Below are 21,784 nucleotides of genomic sequence, written 5' to 3'. Positions count from 1 at the left end.
GATCTATAGAGATAGATCAAGACGCTTGATAAGTTTTTTCAATGAGTACATACCTTGACAAGATTTTGAAGTAGTTCAAAATGGAACAATCAAAGAAAGAGTTTTTGCCTGTGTTACAAGGTGTGAAATTGAGTAAGACTCAATGCCCGACCACGGCAGAAGATAGAAAGAGAATGAAAGTCATTCCCTATGCCTCAGCCATAGGTTCTATAAAGTATGCCATGCTGTGAACCAGATCTATTGTATACCCTACACTGCTTTTGGCAAGGGAGTACAATAGTGATCTAGGAGTAGATCACTAGACAGCGGTCAAAATTATCCTTAGTGGAATAAGGATATGTTTCTCGGTTATGGAGGTGATAAAGAGTTCGTTGTAAAAAGTTACGTCGATGCAAGCTTTGACACCGATCTGGATGCCTCTGAATCTCGATCTGGATACATATTGAAAGTGGGAGCATTTAGCTAGAGTAGCTCCGTGCAGAGCATTGTAGACATAGAATATTTGCAAAATACATACGGCTCTAAATATGATAGGCCCGTTGACTAAGCTTCTCTCACAAGCAAAACATGATCACACCTTAGTACTCTTTGGGTGTTAATCACATAGCAATGTGAACTAGATTATTGATTCTAGTAAACCCTTTGGGTGTTGGTCACATGATGATGTGAACTATTGGTGTTAAATCACATGGCGATGTGAACTAGATTATTGACTCTAGTGCATGTGGGAGACTGAAGGAAATATGCCCTAGAGGCAATAATAAAGTTATTATTTATTTCCTTATTTCATGATAAATGTTTATTATTCATGCTAGAATTGTATTAACCGGAAACATAATACATGTGTGAATACATAGACAAACAGAGTGTCACTAGTATGCCTCTACTTGACTAGCTCGTTAATCGAAGATGGTTGAGTTTCCTAGCCATGGACAAAGAGTTGTCATTTGATTAACGGGATCACATCATTAGGAGAATGATGTGATTGACTTGACCCATTCCGTTAGCTTAGCACTTGATCGTTTAGTATGTTGCTATTGCTTTCTTCATGACTTATACATGTTCCTATGACTATGACATTATGCAACTCCCGTTTACCGGAGGAACACTTTGTGTGCTACCAAACGTCACAACGTAACTAGGTGATTATAAAGGTGCTCTACAGGTGTCTCTGAAGGTACTTGTTGGGTTGGCATATTTCGAGGTTAGGATTTGTCACTCTGATTGTCGGAGAGGTATCTCTGGGCCCACTCGGTAATGAACATCACTTAAGCCTTGCAAGCATTGTAACTAATGAGTTAGTTGCGGGATGATGTATTACGGAACGAGTAAAGAGACTTGCCGGTAACGAGATTGAACTAGGTATTGAGATACCGACGATCGAATCTCGGGCAAGTAACATACCGGTGACAAAGGGAACAATGTATGTTGTTATGCGGTTTGACCGATACAGATCTTCGTAGAATATGTGGGAGCCAATATGAGCATCCAGGTTCTGATATTGGTTATTGACCGGAGACGTGTCTCGGTCATGTCTACATTGTTCTCGAACCCGTAGGGTCCGCACGCTTAAAGTTCGATGACGGTTATATTATGAGTTTATGTGTTTTGATGTACCGAAGGTAGTTCGGAATCCCGGATGAGATCAGGGACATGACGAGGAGTCTCGAAATGGTCGAGACGTAAAGATCGATATATTGGACGACTATATTCGGACATCGGAAAGGTTCCGAGTGATTCGGGTATTTTTCGTAGTACCGGAGAGTTACGGGAATTTGCCGGGGAGTATATGGGCCTTATTGGGCTTTAGGGGAAAGAGAGAGGAGAGGCTGAGCGCAACCCAAGGCCTAGTCAGAATTGGACTAGGGGGAGGGGTTGCGCCCCCTCCTTCCTTCTCTTCTCTCTCCCGTTTCCTTGACTCCTACTCCTACTACTTGGAAGGGGGGAATCCTACTCCCGGTGGGAGTAGGACTCCTCCTAGGGCGCGCCATAGAGAGGGCCGGCCCTCCCCCTCCTCCACTCCTTTATATACGGGGAGAGGGGCACCCCTTGGAGACACAACAATTGATCCCTTGGATCTCTTAGCCGTGTGCGGTGCCCCCCTCCACCATAATCCACCTCGATAATATCGTAGCGGTGCTTAGGCGAAGCCCTGCATCGGTAGAACATCATCATCGTCACCACGCCGTCGTGCTGACAAAACTCTCCCTCAACACTCGGCTAGATCGGAGTTCGAGGGACGTCATCGGGCTGAACATGTGCTGAACTCGGAGGTGCCGTGCGTTCGGTACTTGATCGGTCGGATCGTGAAGACGTACGACTACATCAACCGCGTTGTGCTAACGCTTCCGCTTTCGGTCTAGGAGGGTACGTGGACAACACTCTCCCCTCTCGTTTCTATGCATCACCATGATCTTGCGTGTGCGTAGGAATTTTTTTGAAATTACTACGTTCCCCAACACCGCCCACGCCAGCAACCCTCCGGTCAGCCATCGCAATCCATTGCTTCACAACTGTCGCAAACGAAAGAGATCCAGGGCCCAAACCCTCCCTCGAAACCTTGATGGTTCTTGGAATTGGATCAAAAGCACGACGCGGCGCAGGATTCCAATCAGCGGCCATGAACGAGTGGGAGGAGATCAAATCCTTCCGGATCCAACAAGTGAACCCAGAAGGAGAGGGATGAACACGAGGGGATGTTTGTGGAGGAGGTAGGCGGCGGCGGGGAGGGGAGGGGATAAGCCAGAGTTGGCCAAAGTGCTCTTCTATAGTTTCTAGGTCACCCTGCCCACGTGAACGCGTCCCCTGAGAATACGTTTTCCTACCAGGATCACGAATTTTGAAACTAGGGCCTGTCGCAATCTGAGTAGGAACAGAGGACAGCTTTTTACCTGTCACACTCGTGCTGTTAAGCAGGCTATCGCCTAAATTCAAATTGTTCATAGATTTACCGACCGTAGAAACGGCAACAGCATTAGTAGATGCAATCAACGCACCAGGGGAACCCCTAATTCTATCCAAATTTGATTTAGTCGCATGTCCAGAGGCCATAGAAATGGCAGTAACATCAGGTGGTTCAAAGCGCATGACAGGAGAAATCCTATTTTCGTCCGAATCAACTAAGCGAGACGATACACAATCCATCAACACCTTGTACTGGATCCTCCGCGAACGCAGAGCCAACAAACGCGAACGAAATGTATGAGGAAGGCGAAATGCATGCATACCTCCCTCACCAGGCCAGGGAGGGGGATCGATGGCGCGGTGTTGGGACAGGCGAGGCGTCGGATCTCTTACTGGCGACGGCGGGGCAGCTCCACCCCCGGGGGGAGGAATTCCGGCGGAATGCTGGCAATCCCCTCCACCGACGGCGGCCTGATGTTGAGTCGAGAAGGATTCGCCGTCTTGAAGAACGCCCACTTCGCCGCTTGTGCAGGATCTGGCGACTCGGCTTCCTGAATCGCCCAGAAGAGGAGCTCCACATCCATGCAGCCGTCGTCGCCGATGAAGCGCGCGCGCTCGGCGAAGTTCGCATAGCGAAGGATGTCGAGGTGAATGTCCCCCCACGCCTCCCGATTGGGGAACCGCTCCCGCACCACCCGCCGCATCTCCCGCTGAGCCTCCGGTGAGTTGGGGTCGATCTCGGGGAGGGGAGCCGCCCCCGGAGATGGGAGCGCCCGTGGCTCCGCCACCCGAGTCGTCGGCACAAGCCGTCGGATCCGCAGCCCACAACGGCGCGCCCCTGCCATGAGAGCTGGTAGGTGGAAGCTGGGGGTGGGGAGAGCTCGAATTGATGCGAGGTAGGTGAGGAAGGCGAGTAGATTGGGGATTTATTCTCGCTTCGTTCTCGTCGCCCGAGGAAGGGGAAGGGGGAGGGTGGGAGCGACACGCCATCACCTGACGTCAAAGAAAAAAACGAAGCTGCACCTTTGGGGACCAAGACTGTTTTTGTTTCAACGAAGCTCCACCTGACGTCAAAGAAAAAAACGAAGCTGCACCTTTGGGGACCAAGACTGTTCCGTCCAAAACTGCGCCGAAAACACAGCAAACATGGCAGGCAAGATATAGTTCCATAACGAACAAGGAACTTTACCACTAAAAAAAGAGAGAGAGAACTTGACATCCAAGTCGGATTCGAACCCGGCCGGTCCCTCCGGTTATATTGAAACGAAAACGACGCACGGCGTTGATGTGGGTCAACCGGAAGAAACGGAGCCCATGGCCATGGACGATGCGGCGGGATGTTGCGACTTGCCCACGGACGTCCTGGTGGAGATCCTGCTACGGCTGCCGCCGAGCTCCCGGCGCCGGGCCCGCCTCGTGTGCCGGCACTGGCACGACGTCGTCAGCGAGCACACCACGGAGATGCGGAGCCGCGCCAAGGCCCTCCTCTGGTGGAACGCCGTCGCCTACGTCGTCGACGACCTGTCCTCGTCGTCCACGGGGAGCTGCAGAGAGCTGTGGAGGAGCGACGGCCGCTCTAAGCTAGTCGGCACGTGCAACGGGATCCTCTGCCTTTGTAACAACGAGGAGATGACAGGTGGCGCCATCACCCTGGTCAACCCGGCCACCAAGAAGACGTTGCCCCTCCCGCTGCTGCCTTGCGCCGACAAGTTCATCGGGCACAGCCGCTCGAGAAACTGGGACGAGGCATACAGCTTCGCGTACCACCCGACGACGGGGCGGCACAAGGTGGTGCACGTTCCATGCAGCTTCGGACACGTGTGCGAGTTCAACGGTGTGCATGTGCTCACGTTGGGGGATACGTTATGGCGGGAGGTGCCGACCAGCCTTGAGGGTAGGGCAAGGTGCAACCTCGGCTCTGGCATCGTTAGCATCGACGGCATAACACACTGGGTTACGAAGGGTGCGGCCACGAGGGTCGTGTCGTTTGACCTCGAGGACGAGCTCATCACTTCCCTCACAGAGCTCCCTGCACAGCCAGCCGGGCCTGATCATGCCCGCCTAACGGAGGTACATGGAAGGCTGGGCATTGTCACCCATGACCGCTCTGTAACTACCGAGGTGTGGATTATGGAGAAGGGCCGCCGGTGGAGCCGCCGGTATAGCCTCCGGAGGCAATACCTTCCGTGGCCTCATTTCGTGTATGGTGAGTACATCCTGACACGAGAGGAGTCATCGTTGCATGTACACCATAGAAGGAGAGGCCCGTCATTGTCCGGTGAGGTGGTGCAGGTTGGCCAGCGGGATCATGGGACGTTAGTTGCAAATATGAAGGGTGCTAATTTGTACAGTCAGTGCCGGACATTCGCCTACGTCGAAACAACAGAGCCACTAAGTGCTTATGAGGCCAATAAATATTAATTTGTATGATTAGAATGTTTGTTTGTTCATGGATTTAGTTATTTCTCCATATAAGCTAAACCAGGTAGGCATTTAGTTCCCTCAAGACATGTAGGGATTTAGTACAAGCCAAAAGCCTTCTTTTTACCCATAATATATAGTATTATACATTCCGGATATCTAACAAAATATATAGAAAATGAGATCTGAATGTAGGCAATGATGTAAAGTAAGAACATATTAGTGTTTCGGAAAAAAAAATGTCTATCCGTGGTTGGCTTTTTGGCAGCCTAGTGTATGCAATGTGTGGTGACATAGTATCTGTGTCTCTTATGAGTTGAGACATTTCAATTCTATAAAGAAAATATGGAAGAAAGAGTGTGGATTTCTAGCATTATTAGCGTAAGACCTAGAAAGTGCGACTATTTTTTTCCTTCGTTAAGAGAGAGAAAAAGATCGGTTAATGCATTTCTTTTTCAGGACAAAAGCATTTCTTTAGTAAACTTCCTAGGTTATCATCATCTATACCAGTGTAAAAAAACATGAGTTATTTGATCCACTTAATCCAGACTATCCATAAAACAAAAATCCAGACTATCCAAAAGTTGATCTAATTAATGGACGATTAAATAAAGGAACAACGTGCATTTTTTGTTCTCAATCTATTGCGAAAGATCCAAAGTATAAATTTAGTTTCTCAACTCTAATAGTACCAAACTCTTGGTCCCTTCCATAGATTTGGCACAAAAAATGGAAGTCTTCTAAATTTAGTCTCTCTCTCTCTCTCTCTCTCTCTCTCTCTCTCTCTTGTTTGCGCTAACATGTGTGAAACTACAGCCAATATATCTTTAGTAACATCATCTACTGAATAAGAAAATAGTCAAGATAACAAAAAAAAGTGGAATAATAAAAGAAATAATACGGTGATATACTGAAGGGACTAATAATTTCTGGTAGAGTTGAGAAATGAAACTTACACCTACAATAGTTAAGATACCAGTTTTTCTCTCCGCAAAAATAAGAGTTTGAACGTGATACTACAAGTTTGCTATCACCAATGATTAAGAATATTCAAAGGAGTTGCTTCATGGCAACTTGTTGTAGCTCTCTTGTATGTCCAAAATCCTGAAACTGCATATGGTTGATGTGCTTTGAGTCTATTATGATTCCGCATTCACCATTGTGTTATGTTATCACATGTTCGGCGATCTACTACTGAATGCTGTCTGCATGAAGTCCTTGTTTACAGAGTTCCATTTACTTCTCTTTTGCGGGTGAAGAGCTTCATTTACTTTTAAGCTGTATTTGAACTGGTCTCATTTGTATTATGAGCTTCTACCACTATTCATAGTTGGAATTTTTAAAATATTAAACCAGGCGACATTCTGGCTCCCTTTTACTACAATAAAATGCCTGTCCTTGATGGAATTTGTGTTTCGTTCCCAACAAATGACAGGTGACAAAAGTACAAACGAAGTACTACCTCTGTCCTGGTTTAACATCCCCCTGAAGCGATACGAGCGCGCAGGAACCAATGAGTCAGGCTAGCTATCCATCCCGTCTTTTTTTCTGGCCGCTGCTAGGCGTCAGCCGATTTATTTTAGGCAAACTTAAACCGCCTCTAGAACCGTCCGATTCAGTCGCACCCAGCCGCAGGATCCAGCAGCTCCTATGCCAGCACACACACAGCGCTAGCCCACGGCAGCACCGCGCATCACCGACGGCGCCCCCGCGGCGCTCCATTGCAGCCTCGGCGGCGCTTCGATGCAACCCCGGCGAAGCTTCAATGCCAGCACTGACGGCCTCCGGTGAGCTCCATTGCAACCCGACGGAGCTCCAGCGCAGCAACGACGCTCCGGCGAAGCTTCAATGCCAGCACTGACGGCCTCCGGTGAGCTCCATTGCAACCCAACGGAGCTCCAGCGCAGCAACGACGCTCCGGCGAAGCTTCAATGCCAGCACTGACGGCCTCCGGTGAGCTCCATTGCAACCCGACGGAGCTCCAGCGCAGCAACGACGCTCCGGCGAAGCTCCATTGCAACTCCGGCAGAGCTCCAGTGCAGCACCGACGGCGTCCGACGCAGCTCCATTGCAACTCTGATGAAGCTCCAATGCAGCGCCGGCCGTGCTTCCGGCGGCCCGGCGTTGTTCCATTGCAACACCGACGGTGCTCCCAACAAGCTCCAAGCAACATCGCCGGAGTTGCAGCCCCTCCCCCCCCCCCCCCGGTAACATCGCCGGAGTTTGCAGCACCCCCCGTCGGCCACTCTCCGCGGTCACCGTCGCAGCGCGACGCGCTCCATTGCAGCTCAGGGAGGCACGCACATTGCTTAAACCGCAGCTCCGGAGGCCATGTGCAGATGCGCCCCGTTGCAGCAGCAATAGCTCCGACGGCCATGACGGGCGGTGGTCACGCGTCGAAGTTTCCCTCGATACATGACAGCAGCAGTCGTCGCGCAGAGCATCGTCGCCTGCAGCAGCAACGCTCCGTCGCTCCGGTGGTGAGAGGGAGCAGGAAGAGAAGGGAGCTCTGTGCAGAGAGTAGAGCAAATCACGGTCATGGAGTGGCAAACATGAGAGAGCGATAGAGAGAGGAGGGATCTGTAGGAGGGGATGCACTGGCGTGAAGAAGACGACCCGAGCGAGAAAAATGTGTGGCTGTGGCTTCCCCTGCGTGGGATAAGGCCGAGATGGGGAGCGGCGCGCTGGGCCCAGCCAGGACGCGTGTCAATCGCTGGACGAGGCTTACGTCTCGTTGTAATCATCCGGTTTAAAACAATGGTTTTCCTTTTTTTCTTGTTCAAACGAAGCCGCACAGCGTTCCCACCCAAAACTGCTCCGGAAACGCAGCAAACTTGGCACCCAAGAAACCCTCAAAAAAAAAACTTGGCAGCCAAGAAGAGAAACAGTTCCATAAGTCCATAACAAACAAAGAACTTGACAGCCAAGTCGGACTGGAACCCCCACCGATCCGGTGATAGATTGAAACGAAGACGGTGCGCGGCGTTGCGGTGGGGAAACCGGCCGGAAGAAACATCATTCGCGGTCATGGACGACGCGGTCCGCTGGGACTTGCCCACGGACATCCTGGTGGAGATCCTGCTGCGGCTGCCCCCGAGCTCCCGGCGCCGGGTCCGCCTCGTCTGCCGGCTCTGGCGCGACGTCGTCGGCGAGCGCACCGCGGAGATGCGGAGCCGCGCCACGGCCCTCATCTGGCACCCCTGGCACCCCGTCGCCTGCATGGTCGACGACCTGTCCTCGTCGTCCACCGGGAGCTGCAGGGAGCTGTGGAGGAGCGTCAGGGGCGTCCAGCTGGTCGGCACGTGCAACGGCCTTCTTTGCCTATGCAACAACGAGGGGATGCCAGGTGGCGTTATCACCCTTGTCAACCCGGCCATCAGTGACATGCTGCCCCTCCCACCGCTGCCATCCGCCGACAAGTTCATCGGGAGCTTCCACTGGATGAACTGGCACGAGGCGTACAGCTTTGCGTACCAGCCGACGTCGGGGCGGTACAAGATGGTGCACGTCCCATGCAGCTTCGGCCACGTGTGTGAGTTCAATGGCGTGCGTGTGCTCACGCTGGGGGAGACATCATGGCGGGAGGTGCCGACCCTCCCTGAGGGCGGGGCGAGGTGCAACCTTGGAGCTGGCATTGTCAGCATCGACGGCGCAACACACTGGATCACACGGGGCGCCACCACGAGGGTCGTGTCATTTGACCTCGAAGACGAGCACATCACTTCCATCACAGAGCTGCCCACACGGGCGGCCGGGCCTTGTCATTTCCACCTGACGGAGGTACACGGGAGGCTGGGCATTGTTATCCATGACCTCTCTGTCACGACGGAGGTCTGGATTATGGAGAAGGGACGGCGATGGAGCCGCCGATACAGCTTCAGACGGCAACACCTACCACGGCCACATTTCGTGTACGGCGAGTATGTTCTCACACGAGAGGAGTCATCATTGTATGTTCACTACAGAAAGAAAGGCCCATCATTGTCCGGCGAAGTGGTGCAAGTCGGGCATCGGGATCAGGGGACGCTGGTTGCGGAGCTAAAGGTCAACTATTCCCACAGTCAGTATAGGACATTCGCCTACGTGCAAACAACCGAACCACTAAGTGTTTATGAGCCCAATAAATATTAATTTGTATAATTAGAATGTTTGTTTGTTCATGGAAATTTTAGTTATTTCACCACATAGGCTAAACCAGGTAGGCATTTAGTTTCCTGGAAGTATTCTAGAGGGTTCCCTGAAAGTATGCCAAAAGCCTTCTTCTCAACCATAAATCATGACTATCCATTTCTAAAACAAAAATCCAGACCATCCGAAAGTCGATCTAATGGATGATTGATAAAGTAAAGGAGCAAAATGCATTTTTGGTCCTCAGTCTATTTTGACCAGAATTTTCTCTTCATAAAAATAAAACTTTGCGTGTGTTTCTACAGGTTTGCTCTCACCAATGATCAAGAACACTCTACTCAAAAAAGAACGTTCGTTGGTTTTTGGCAATATGTTGTAGCCCTCTTTTATACCCAAAATCCTGAGAATTGCAGATGTTTTATGAGCTTTTACTATAGTATGATTCCACATCCACCATTGTGCTATGTTTCTACGGGCTCTGCGAACTACTACTGAATACTGTCTGCATGAAGTCCTTGTGATTTATAGAGCTTCAATTACCTGTTGTATATTCTGAACTGGTCTATAAACGGCATTGTATATTATGAAAGTCTATCCCTAATTCCATATACTACATAGTTGGATTTTCAAAATCTTAAACCGGTGAAATTCTGGCTCCCTTTTACTAATAAGCTGCATTCCATACCGGAATTTTGCGTTTGTTCATTCCCAATAAATAACAAGTGACAAGTATTTTTTTTGTGGGAAAACAAGTGACGAGTATAGCCAAGTATTAATCCAGATTTTACAAAAAAAAATTAGAACAGATTTTACAAAACTGTAGCCCGAGACAAACTTCTGCGCATGCTTGTTTTCCTGAAACGTCTGCCGTAATCGTCATGGTCTCCAATTCCATCCAAAGTTCATCTATACTCTATTTGACAGCACAGGAAATTCCAGATACGATAAAGGAAGAACTTGTGGTGGCCAAATTGGACTCTGTCAGGTTAAACTGCACCGGAGAACTATTTTTAGTTTCCTTTTTCTCATTGATTGAAGACAACGGGGATCTGCTAGCTAACGTCAACCCGTCGTGGCGGTGGGCAGACGGGAGAAACGGAAGAAGAGAAGAAACAGCGCCCGCGGCCGATGGCCATTGGCGATTCTAGATGGTGGGACTTCTCCACCGACGTCCTGGTGGAGATCCTGCTGCGGCTGCCCCCAAGCTCCCGCCGCCGATTCCGCCTCGTCTGCCGGCTCTGGCGCGACCTCATCAGCGAGCGCACAACCGAGATGCAGAGCCGTGCCATGGCCCTCGTCTGGAACCCCTACAACACCATCGCCTATGTCGTTGATGACAAGTCGTCGTCGTCCACAGGGAGCGCCAGAGTGTTGTGGAGCGCCGGCAGCGACACGCAGAGAGGCGTGCAGCTGGTCGGCACTTGCAATGGCCTCCTCTGCCTCTGCAACAACCAGGAGAGGCTCGGTGGCGCTCTCACACTGGTCAATCCGGCCACCGGCGAGGCGCTGGCACTTCCCCCGATGCCGTACGCCGGCCTCTTCTCCGAGAGCTCTCACTGGCGGAACTGGAACGAGACCTACACCTTCACGTACCACCCGACGTCCGGGCGGTACAAGGTGGTGCGCGTCCCCTGCATTTTCGACCGGGTGTTTGAGCCGGAAGTCGTGCATGTGCTCACGCTGGGCGAGGCGTCATGGCGGAAGGTGCCCACCGGCATCAATGGCAGGGCGGGGTGCCGCCTCGGTCCAGGCATCGTCAGCATCGACGGCACGACGTACTGGGTCACGCGAGATGCTCCGCCGAGGTCGTGTCGTTTGACCTCGAGCACGAGCGGATCACCTCCACCGCGCAGCTACCCCAGCTGCCAGTGTGCTCCGACGAGGCTGCCCGCTACCACCTGACGGAGGTGCACGGGAGCTTGGGCGTTGCCATCCGTGACCGTGACCTTCTAGGCATGGAGACGACTCATGTGTGGGTTCTGGACAAGGGACGGCGGTGGAATCGCCGCTACAAATTCAGCCAGCGGAGCATCCCACGGCCCAATTTTTGTACGGCGAGTACGTCCTGGCGCTCAGGGACTCGTCGATCTACGGCCACTACGCGAGTACAGGCGACTCGTCGTCCGACGTTGTGAGAGTTAGCCACACGGAGCAGGGGACGCTGATCACCATGGCGGGTAATTACATCGCCCGCCGGAACCATACTTTCGTCTACGTGGAGACGACGGAGCCACTCAGAAAGGTGTGACAACACCCGGGAGTCTAGGCACCCGGTTATCCTGTTCGTCCAGCGGTTGTAAGATTCGTGCAAGCCTCTGTACAACTGCAGACGTTTTGCAGGTTCAGAGTAATTAGGCAGCTTTTGTTAAGCAGACAAGCGACGGGAGAAGGAGGCACCACGCAGAAACAGGTGTGACAGTAGGTCTACGCGGTACACGAAATGGTTGAAGTGACAACATATAAAGAGTGCATGCGCCCACCAGCATAACAAGGGATTCCAAGTCGTCACGTGCTCTTTCAGTTTGGTCTATTGTGTCAGCTTTATTGGGTGACGGGAGCTGATAGCATCAGAAGAGATTCTAGGGGAGGCATCGTCTTCTTCTTCCTCAGATACCGACACGTTTGCACATTTTCTTTAGTACGGCCGACATGTCATATCCACCCGCGTCTTGGTTACTAGGGGAATCAACCTACAAGGAACAGTGACATACTAGGCCTAGACACTTTTGAAAAAAGAGCAGACTCCGCGATTAACAAACAGAACGACTGCTAACCAGATGTTCGCTACAGTACACGGCACACATCTCTAGGCGCTGGAATCTCGACGAACGGTGCTGATAAGTGGGTGCCTAGGCACCCGGGTGCTGAAAATCCACTCTCCGGAGCCACTAGCCGCTTACAAGGTCACGTCCGATTAGCTTCGGTGTTATTGATGATGATTTAGGTACAAGGCGTAAGCTAAACTAACCAAGTAGGACCCCATCTTGTGGCCAATGGAGGCCTGACCCATCTCCAGTATGCTGATGACACTATTATGATGGTGGAGGGTTCGGATGAGGATATCCAGAACCTCAAATTCCTTCTCCTTTGCTTTCAGGAGATGTCGGGCCTCACGATCAACTTTGCCAAAAGTGAGGTCATGGTGCTCGGATATTCTCCGTCGGAAGCCCAGCGCATTGCCAACCGCTTGAATTGTCGTTTGGGGTCCTTTCCGACCACCTACCTTGGCTTGCCGGTTAGTGACAACCGTCTACTGGAGAAAGACTTCCGCCCTATAGTTGCTAGGCTCCAACCGTGGATGGAGCCTTGGCAAGGGAGATGGCTTTCCAAAGCCGCTAGAGTGATCCTGATGAACTCCTCCCTTATTAGCCTCCTGATGTACCTCATGGGATTCTATAGTTTACATGAATCCCTCCATCAGGAGGTGACCAAAATCCTCTCCCGGTTCTTCTGGGCTGGCGAGAACAATAAACATAAATACCACATGGTGAAGTGGTCTGAGATCTGTAAGCCTAAAGACCAGGGTGGTCTTGGGGTCATCTCATCCAAGCGGATGAATATTGCCCTCCTCTCAAAATGGCTCTGGCGGATCCAGACTGATGAGGGCGGTCTCTGGCTAGAGATTATTCGCGCTAAGTACCTTCGTGGTCAACCATTGGCTTTTGCCTCTAGATCAGGCGGGTCCCAATTCTGGCAATCGGTGATCCGTCTGATGCCTGTCCTGCGCATTGGGACTGCCATCTCTGGAGGGTCCGGCTCTGGTACCCTCTTTTGGCTAGATAGGTGGGCTGGGCCCCGCTCATTTGTGGAGCGCTTCCCCCCATTATTCTCGATATGCACCCGCCCACTCCTATCGGTTGCGGTAGCCTTAGCGGACTTGGGGGTTGTTGCCTTCCGCCGTACCTTCGGGGCAGGGGAACGCGAACAATGGGACGAGCTAGTCGAATGTATTGCACTCCGCTCCCCCTCCCTCGAGCCGGATACGCTATCTTGGCATCTTGAGCCAAATGGCCGCTTCTCAACTAGGTCCCTTTATCAGGCGATTGTCCCCACTCCGTGACCGGCGGAATTATCCGTACTTTGGGAAATCAAACTCCCCCTGAAGATCCGCATATTCCTATGGCAGTGGGTTCGAGGCCGGCTACCCTCGGGCACGGAGGTTCGCAAGCGTAGCGGTCCTGGGAATGGCCTCTGCCCCCTTTGTTTGGTTCCGGAAGATTGCAACCACATTTTCTTCCGTTGCCCTGCAGCTCAATTCCTATGGAGTTGCTTCCGGGAGGTCGTGGGTGGCAACTGGTGCCACGATAACCTCCCGGGCCTGTTTGGGGAGGCCTTTAGGCTCCCTAGCCCCCGGAAAGCCGCCACTTGGGTGGCTTTAGGGACCCTTGCTTGGACCCTGTGGTGTATCCGCAATAAGCTTGTCATCAAGCGTGTGATTCCCAACCGTGCGACTGACGCTATCTATAAAATGTGTGGCTTCTTACAGCTCTGGAGACCGCTTAGCAAGCGGCGCGATCGGGACATCCTTGACAACATCATTGCAGGCCTTTGATCCTCGGCAGCAGCCTTCTCGCCAGCACCACCTCCACCGCCACCCCCACCCGAGCCGGATTAGCTCTCTTTTTCTTTCTTTTTGGGGCTTGTTCCGCTGTGCCCCCAGCATGACTTGATGACTTGGTGACTTGATTGGTACTTGTACTCTTGTGTTGGATGCTTGGTCGGTTGCTTTATAATATAAAGCGGGGGGAAACCCTTTTTCGGAGGACTCCGTATGTTAAAAATGCAGAGATTTGATTATGGGAAGAAAGGTAAGGATTTGTAATACTGGCTAAAGAAAACTCCTTATCTTCCCGCAAAAGAAAAACTCTTTATCACTCCTACACATGTAGTAAGGGGGCTCCTAAAACATTTTTAACTTCCAAACCAAAACTTTTTCCTTAAAAAACCTTTTTTTGAGTTCCTAAAACCCCTTTAAATCCTATATATTTGTGCCGCGAGTCAAAAAAGGCCCCTCCAGCCGGAAAATATTGGGTAAGACCGGGCCCATCCAAAAACCGCCCAATTTGTGGAATTAGGCGGGACTGTGACAATGTCCAAACGTTTGGAATATTGGGACAAATCCGAACGGTTGATTAAGTTCCTTTTTTCTTTCTTAGCTAAGCATGCATTTAACCCCCCTCTTACTAGCTACTCTGTTATATGTAGATTGCCATTTTATTTGCACTGAAGTTATCGAGGGTAACATACCCCTAGTCAAAGGTACCGCGACGTTTGTACGTGAGTTATCAACTTTGTTGTATGTATATTACCTTGCTATTTACGGAGAAATTACCGGGGTATGTTTTCAACAACCTATATCCTGGGGTCAAATTTTATCCTCGTGTTTATACGTGAGTTATCATATTACCATGTTATTTACACAAAAAATATTGGTGTATGTTTTCAACAAAAAATCTTCTGAATCAAAGTTATCGTGGTGTTTGTACGTAAGTTATCATGTCTATGGCGAGTAAAATATGATGCTATTTACAAAGAAGTTATCAGGGTACTCCCTCCGTCCGGTGAAAAGTGCACATATAGAAATTTTAGAACAAATTATGGAGTAGAGTAAAAATGCATTGGAAAGGTGCAAATCACCATCTCTCCTCTTTAATTACCCAACCCCCAATAAACTAAGTGCATGTAGAAATTAAGGAGACCATGTGTAGAATGTTATTGGTCTTGATTACTGTGTGATGAGAGAGAAGCATTTTTTTTATTTTAATGTGCATTGGGAAGATAGAAGTACACTCTTTTGTGGACAAATTTTAAAGCCAAACATACACTCTTCACCGGACGGAGGGAGTATGTTTCAACAACTTTTTCCTACGCTGGAATAGTTATCAATGTCTTATATGTTAGTTATCAAGTATGTGGTGCATAAATTACCAAGATATTTATATAGAATTATCGGGGTATGTTTCAATATTTTTTTCCCAGATGAAAACTTATCAATGTGTTTGTATGTAAGTTATCAAGTCTGTGATGCATAAATTACCAGAATTTTAAACGAAGTGGAACGGAATTTGAACGCATAATTGTAAAAGCAGACCGATGAGATTACCCGTTCAGTTTTCAATCCCCCTACTCACCTTTTTATTTTGGGTTTGACGTCATATAAAGAAATTACAAGTACTGCGTAAAAAAATTATGAACAAAACAACTAGTTTTTTTGGAATTCAAGACCTTTATTGATTTAAGGGATAATTGTATTTATACCCTTAGTTGTCTCCCCCTCAACCGAATTGCCCTTAGTTTTTGAAAACATGTGGTCTTGCCCGACCCACTTTGTCATCTTGTTCTTTTGCCCTTTGACCGTTTGACCGTCACTTTGAAAACTTCATAACTAATTCATACTAAATCAGAAAAATGCAAATAAGATACCAAAATATTCCGAAAAACATCACGTATATGTTAATGTCACTTGCATTCATGACAAAAGTGTTGGTAAGTGCCCATCCGAGTTTTAGCTCTTATCATACCACCATGAATAGTAAAATCTAAAAAACTTCAAAAAATTCAAGAAAAATTTGGTGGCAAAGAATTGTAAATGTTTTAAGTGCTTGCCAAGTTTCACGAGGGTATGATAAGAGCTAAAACTCGGATGGGCACTTACCAACACTTTTGTCATGAATGCAAGTGACATTGACATATACATGATGTTTTTCGGAACATTTTGGTATCTTATTTGCATTTTTCTGATTTAGTATGAATTAGTTATGAAGTTTTCAAAGTGATGGTCAAAAGGTCAAAGGGCAAAAGCACAAGATGACAAAGTGGGTCGGGCAAGACCACGTGTTTTCAAAAACTAGGGGCAATTCGGTTGAGGGGGACACAACTAAGGGTATAAATACAATTATCCCTTGATTTAAACAGCGGGATTACATTCCTTCATTACACAAGCAGTAAGGAAGGATGGGATATAGTTTATCCAAATACATCTTCTCCTAGAGGAACTACATTGCCTAGCGCAAAGATGCGCTAATTCATTTGCTTCTCTATGTGTAAAAACCAACTGAAGTTCCTCAAAAATCCCGCAAGCTCTTGTATCTCGTTCACAGTGGTCGCTATCTCCGATCGGTCTAGCCCAGGAGAATTGCACTGTTTAATAACTTGTTGAACATCAGATTCAATAATGACTTTCCGATACCCCAAGTCTGCCACCAATTGTATGCCATCTGTGATGGCATATGCTTCAAGTGATCTTGCATTGAGACCCGATTCATACCATATGGATTGTGCTCTGATTAAATTACCTTCATGGTTTCGCACCCCCAAACCAGTACCCCCTTCATGAGTTTCTTCACATAAAGCAACATCCACATTAATTTTGATGAAACTTTCCTCTGGAAGCTTCCACTTCTGCATTTCCTTGTTCGCGCGGACTGCATGTTGTGATCCTGTAACTGCTAGGTCTGTGGCTACATCGATTGTCCATTTTACAGATTGTGCTATGGATCGAGTAGTTTCTCCATGGGTTCATGCATTTCTCTCTGTCCAGACAGCCCAAGATCCACATAAGATGATACATGCCGTTGTTTAGTTCACCTCCTCTCCTTCTACTATATCCATCGCCCAAGTTTCAGGGTGCAAAGTTGGTATCTTGGTTGATGTCAACTTCTTGATCTCCTGCCAAAACAATTTTGCACATGTGCATTCAAACAATGTGTGTCGAATGGTTTCATGTTGTCCGCAGGCTTGGCAAAAGCCAACATGCTCAATATGTCTCTGGCATAGAACCCCTTTGGAAGGGACAAAGCCCTTTGATTACTTGCCACCAAAAATTTTGGACTTTGGGAGGAACAGGAAGCCTCCACATTTTCCTCCAGAATGTCTTGTCGGGTCCACCAGAGCCTACTGGTATTTCATCGTTTCTTCTAAGTTGCACACTTAGTCTATAGGCTGATCTTACTGTGAAGTTTCCCAGCCGATCCGGGTGCCATGCCCAGAAGTCCTCCTGCACTCTACCCACTGGAATTCTAGCAATCATAGAAATGTCCGATTCAAAAAAGTTTGCTTCCAGTTTCTCCATGTCCCACCCACTCAAGTCAGGTTGTAGCAGTTCTTCCACTCGGGACACATTGGTATTCGACCGCCTAATCAGAGGTCGCTTGCTGTTACTCTCAGGGATCCAAGGATCGTCCCAAATTCTAGTACTGCTGCCGTCCCCCACTCGCTTGATTAAGCCCCTGTAAGGAGTTCTCGGCCATGTAATATCGCTCTCTAAGTGTGAGAAGAATTCCGTTTCTTTCTAGCTTCCATAAAATCCCTGTCATGAAAATATTTACCTTTCAGGATCCTAGCACACAAGGAGTTAGGCTTTGTTAATAACCTCCAGCCCTGTTTAGCATGCATGGCCTGATTAAATAGTTGTATGTCCCTGAATCCCATGCCTCCTTCCCCTTTCGGTATTGCAATATCAATCCATTTCTTCCAATGCATCTTCCTCTTTTTGCCATCTCCTCCCCACCAAAACCGAGTTAGCACACTCGTTATCTTCTTGCACATGTTTTTAGATAGACGGAAACAACTCATGGAAAAGGTGGGGATGGCCTGGCAAATTGATTTTACTAGTACCTCTCGGCCGGCACTATTCAGTAACAATGGTAACCATCCATTGCAAAGTTTCTTAATGGAAGATACAACACCTTCAAATTGTGAGTATGCAGACTTCCCTAGGGCAGTAGGGAGTCCTAGATATTTCTCCATCAATGCCTCAGTTGGAATTTCAGAAATCTGCTGTGCCTTTTGTTTCATATTATCCTCGCAGTTAGAGCTGAAAAAATTGCAGACTTTGCTTTGTTTACTAACTGTCCAGACCCCCTCCTGTACGTTTCTAGTATATCATGTATTCTAGTTGCTCCAGCTTCAGTGGCCTGCGTAAAGATTAAGAAATCATCTGCAAAAAGCAAATGTGTGATCCACGGTGCATGAATCCCAACTCTAATTCCTCTGGTTAAGTGCCCCTCTCCAATTTTCTTCGGCATACAATTCAGACCTTCAGAGCAAATCAAAAATAGGTAAGGAGATATGGGGTCCCCTTGCCGGATACCTTTAGTTGGCTTGAAAGTTTGAGAAATAACACCATTGCCTCTGACTGAGAAGGTAACAGTTTCCACACATGCCATAACTCTATCAATCCACATATCCGCAAACCCCAGTTTATGCATAATTGCCCTCAGGTACGACCATTCCACCTGGTCATACGCTTTTGTCATATCAAGCTTCATTGCACAATCGACACTCTTCCCTTTCTTCCTTTTCATGTAATGTATGCATACATATGTAGTTAACACATTGTCAAATATCAGCCTGCCGGGGACAAAGGCGCTTTGCTCCTCCAAAATAATTTCATCCAATATAGGCCTCAACCTGAGTGCGAGTACCTTAGAAGCTATCTTATACAAGATTTTGCAAAGTGAGATCGGTCGGTACTGGGCAAGATTTTGAGGGTTTTTAATCTTGGGAATAAGAACCAGCACTGTACTGTTAACCACATATGGCATTACTCCTGTTACAAAAAACTCACGGATTGCATGACACACCGGGCTCTTTAGGATGTGCAAATGCTTAATATAGAATCCAACTGTAAAACCATCAACTCCTGGCGATTTATTCGGATGCATCATGAAAAGAGCACTTTCTATCTCCGTATCAGAAACTGGGGCACATAACCTTTCATTCATTTCATCACTCACTTTAGTATCAACATACGTCGTGATCTCCTCCGGAAACGTCTCCTCCTGAGCAGTGAAGAGTGTTCTATACAAACTAATGGCTGCCTCTCCAGTTCAGGCTGCGTCGTGACCGTGCTGCCATCATCCAGTGTTAGCGCCTTAATTTTATTTACTCGAGCCCTCTCTTTAGTTTGAGCATGAAAAAACTCAGTGTTGCGATCTCCTTCCCGCAGCCAATTAACTCTGGAGCGTTGTTTTTTCATCATTTCCTCTCTAGCCAAAAGCTCTGAAATCCTCTTCACAAGATGTTTTTCTTCAGTCAATGGACCTTGCCATAAGGAGTTTGCTCTCAGATTCTCTAACCTGGTCCTCAATGTTTTTAAGCTATTTCTGCACCAAGCCAAACTCCTCTCTATTCCACTTCCGGAGTCCCTTCTTAACAATAGCCAATGCCTCTGTTACTTGTTGCAGGTTCCCATTCGAAGGGACCCATAAATTCTCAACTGTTTGAGAATAGTTCTCATGTCTAGTCCAAGCATTTTCGAACTTAAAAGGCATGTTTGTTACTTTGCCAGATGCCCAGTCCGATTTAGATATATCCACCACCAATGCACAGTGATCAAACTCGGTAATTTGCACATGAGTTGCCCGAGTATTATCGAACAGCTCCATAAAACGATCATCTCCGAGGCCGCGGTCCAGTCTAACTTTAATGTTACTATTTCCTTGCTGCCGGTTATCCCAAGTATAGGGTAACCCCGTATAGCCCAAATTAGTGAACCGGCATTGATTAACCGCGTCCCGAAATCCCTCCATCTTCCATTCCTCCCTTTGTGCCCCACCAAACTGCTCATTATCTTCTAGTACCTCATTAAAATCCCCCACGCAAAGCCACGGGTTATCATACTCTCTTCTCAGATAATTAAGCAACTCCCAGCTCTTCTTCCTTCTGACTCTCACTGGTTCACCATAAAACACAATGAATCTCCACTCCCTACCGCCGGTATTTTCATTTCGGATCAAGACATCAATATGAGATCTGCTATAAGATTTCAAACTGACCACCGAGTCATCATTCCAGAACAAAATGAGGCCACCGCTGAGCCCCTCAGAATTGACAGCAAACGCGTGTCTGAATCCCAGTCTAAATCTTAGATCTTGCGCTCTCGTAGCTGATAGTTTGGTCTCCGAGAGAAAGATCAAACTCGGACAAAGCAACTGAATCAAGTTGCGGATTTCTTGAACTGTCTCGGGCCGCCCGCATCCCCGACAGTTCAGAGCCAAGGCATTCATTGCTTCCGGCAGTCACCCTCGAGGGGTGCCGCCGATCCCGCTACAAGTTTCGTGCTTGTGCCACTTCCCACTGCTTCTCCGTCTACCCCTTTCAATTTCTTTTTGTGTGCATTCTTCTGCGGGGTAGCACTAGGGTCCTTCTCATTCCCATCAAACAATTCAACAATATTAGCTACTGTTGATGAGGTATCTGACAACACCACTGCCCTTTCCAAATTCACAACAAAACAATTAGTTAACTCGATTGGTTGGTACTTTGAGAATCAATGTTCAGTTCGTGTGTTCGATTACCACGCTATCCAGTAAGTTTTTGATTTTCTTGCTCTTAAAGAGATCAACATTAATTGCGTTTAAAATGGGAGGGAGAAAATAGCGTGCCTTAATTCTGTTTAAAACGAGAAAGAAATTCGTGTTAATTACGGTGCATAAGGAAGGAAATTAATTGCGTCTAAAATAACAGGGAAAGAGTATAGCCTGCATTCATTCTGTTTAAAACAAGAAAGAAATCCTACTTCAATAGTCAGTATAGATATGTGTGTATCAACAACGACTCTGATTATCATATGAACGTGCCCTTGTAATTGTATGGTGCATTTTTATTCAAAACCTACTCCGATAGTCAGCAGAGCTACTGGTTTATCAAAACCTACTCCGAGAGTCGATATAGGTACTATTTATCAAAACCGACTACGATGAGGGTCTATGGTGATAACTCCAAACACTAATTATACTTTTAGTTGCACAATTCTAATGTCAATATGGAGCTAACCTTTTTTTCTTATGCAAATATGGCATTGGAGTTATGTTGAAGACTTTTAACGGTATAAGACATCCTAAAAACACAAGAAAATTGCAATTAGGTCCTTAGAGAGCCAAACAAATTCAAACTCCAACATTAGCTGAATATGCGCCACTGTTGCCGCTCAATCACAAGAGATGGCCTGGCATTGTACCCTGATGCCGATAAGTTGTGTGCTAAGTATAGCTGGACGAACACACGAAAGATGAAGCCGATATCATAGAAGCCATGTTCCGATAAAAAATCGTAGAGCCGAACCACCTCCTGAACAAACTTCTGCCAGATTCACTATGGCGCCGAAAAGGGAGCACGGATCACCATAGAGTGATCTGTTACCCAGTAAAACAATCAACGTGAGAAGAAAGGCCACAGCCACACTGCTAGCGCAAAAAACATCGGGGGAACATTACCTTGATCCCCAAGGGATGTCCTTCCGTCATCATCTTCGTTTGTTGTCGGCAACACCACGACCACAAAAGAGTAGGAAAAAAGAGGATCATTACATGTATAATTGTCCGATACG

This window comes from Triticum aestivum, chromosome 2D, assembly GCF_018294505.1.
Source record: "Triticum aestivum cultivar Chinese Spring chromosome 2D, IWGSC CS RefSeq v2.1, whole genome shotgun sequence".
Lineage (NCBI taxonomy): Eukaryota > Viridiplantae > Streptophyta > Magnoliopsida > Poales > Poaceae > Triticum > Triticum aestivum.
Note: the sequence above shows the minus strand (reverse complement) of the source record.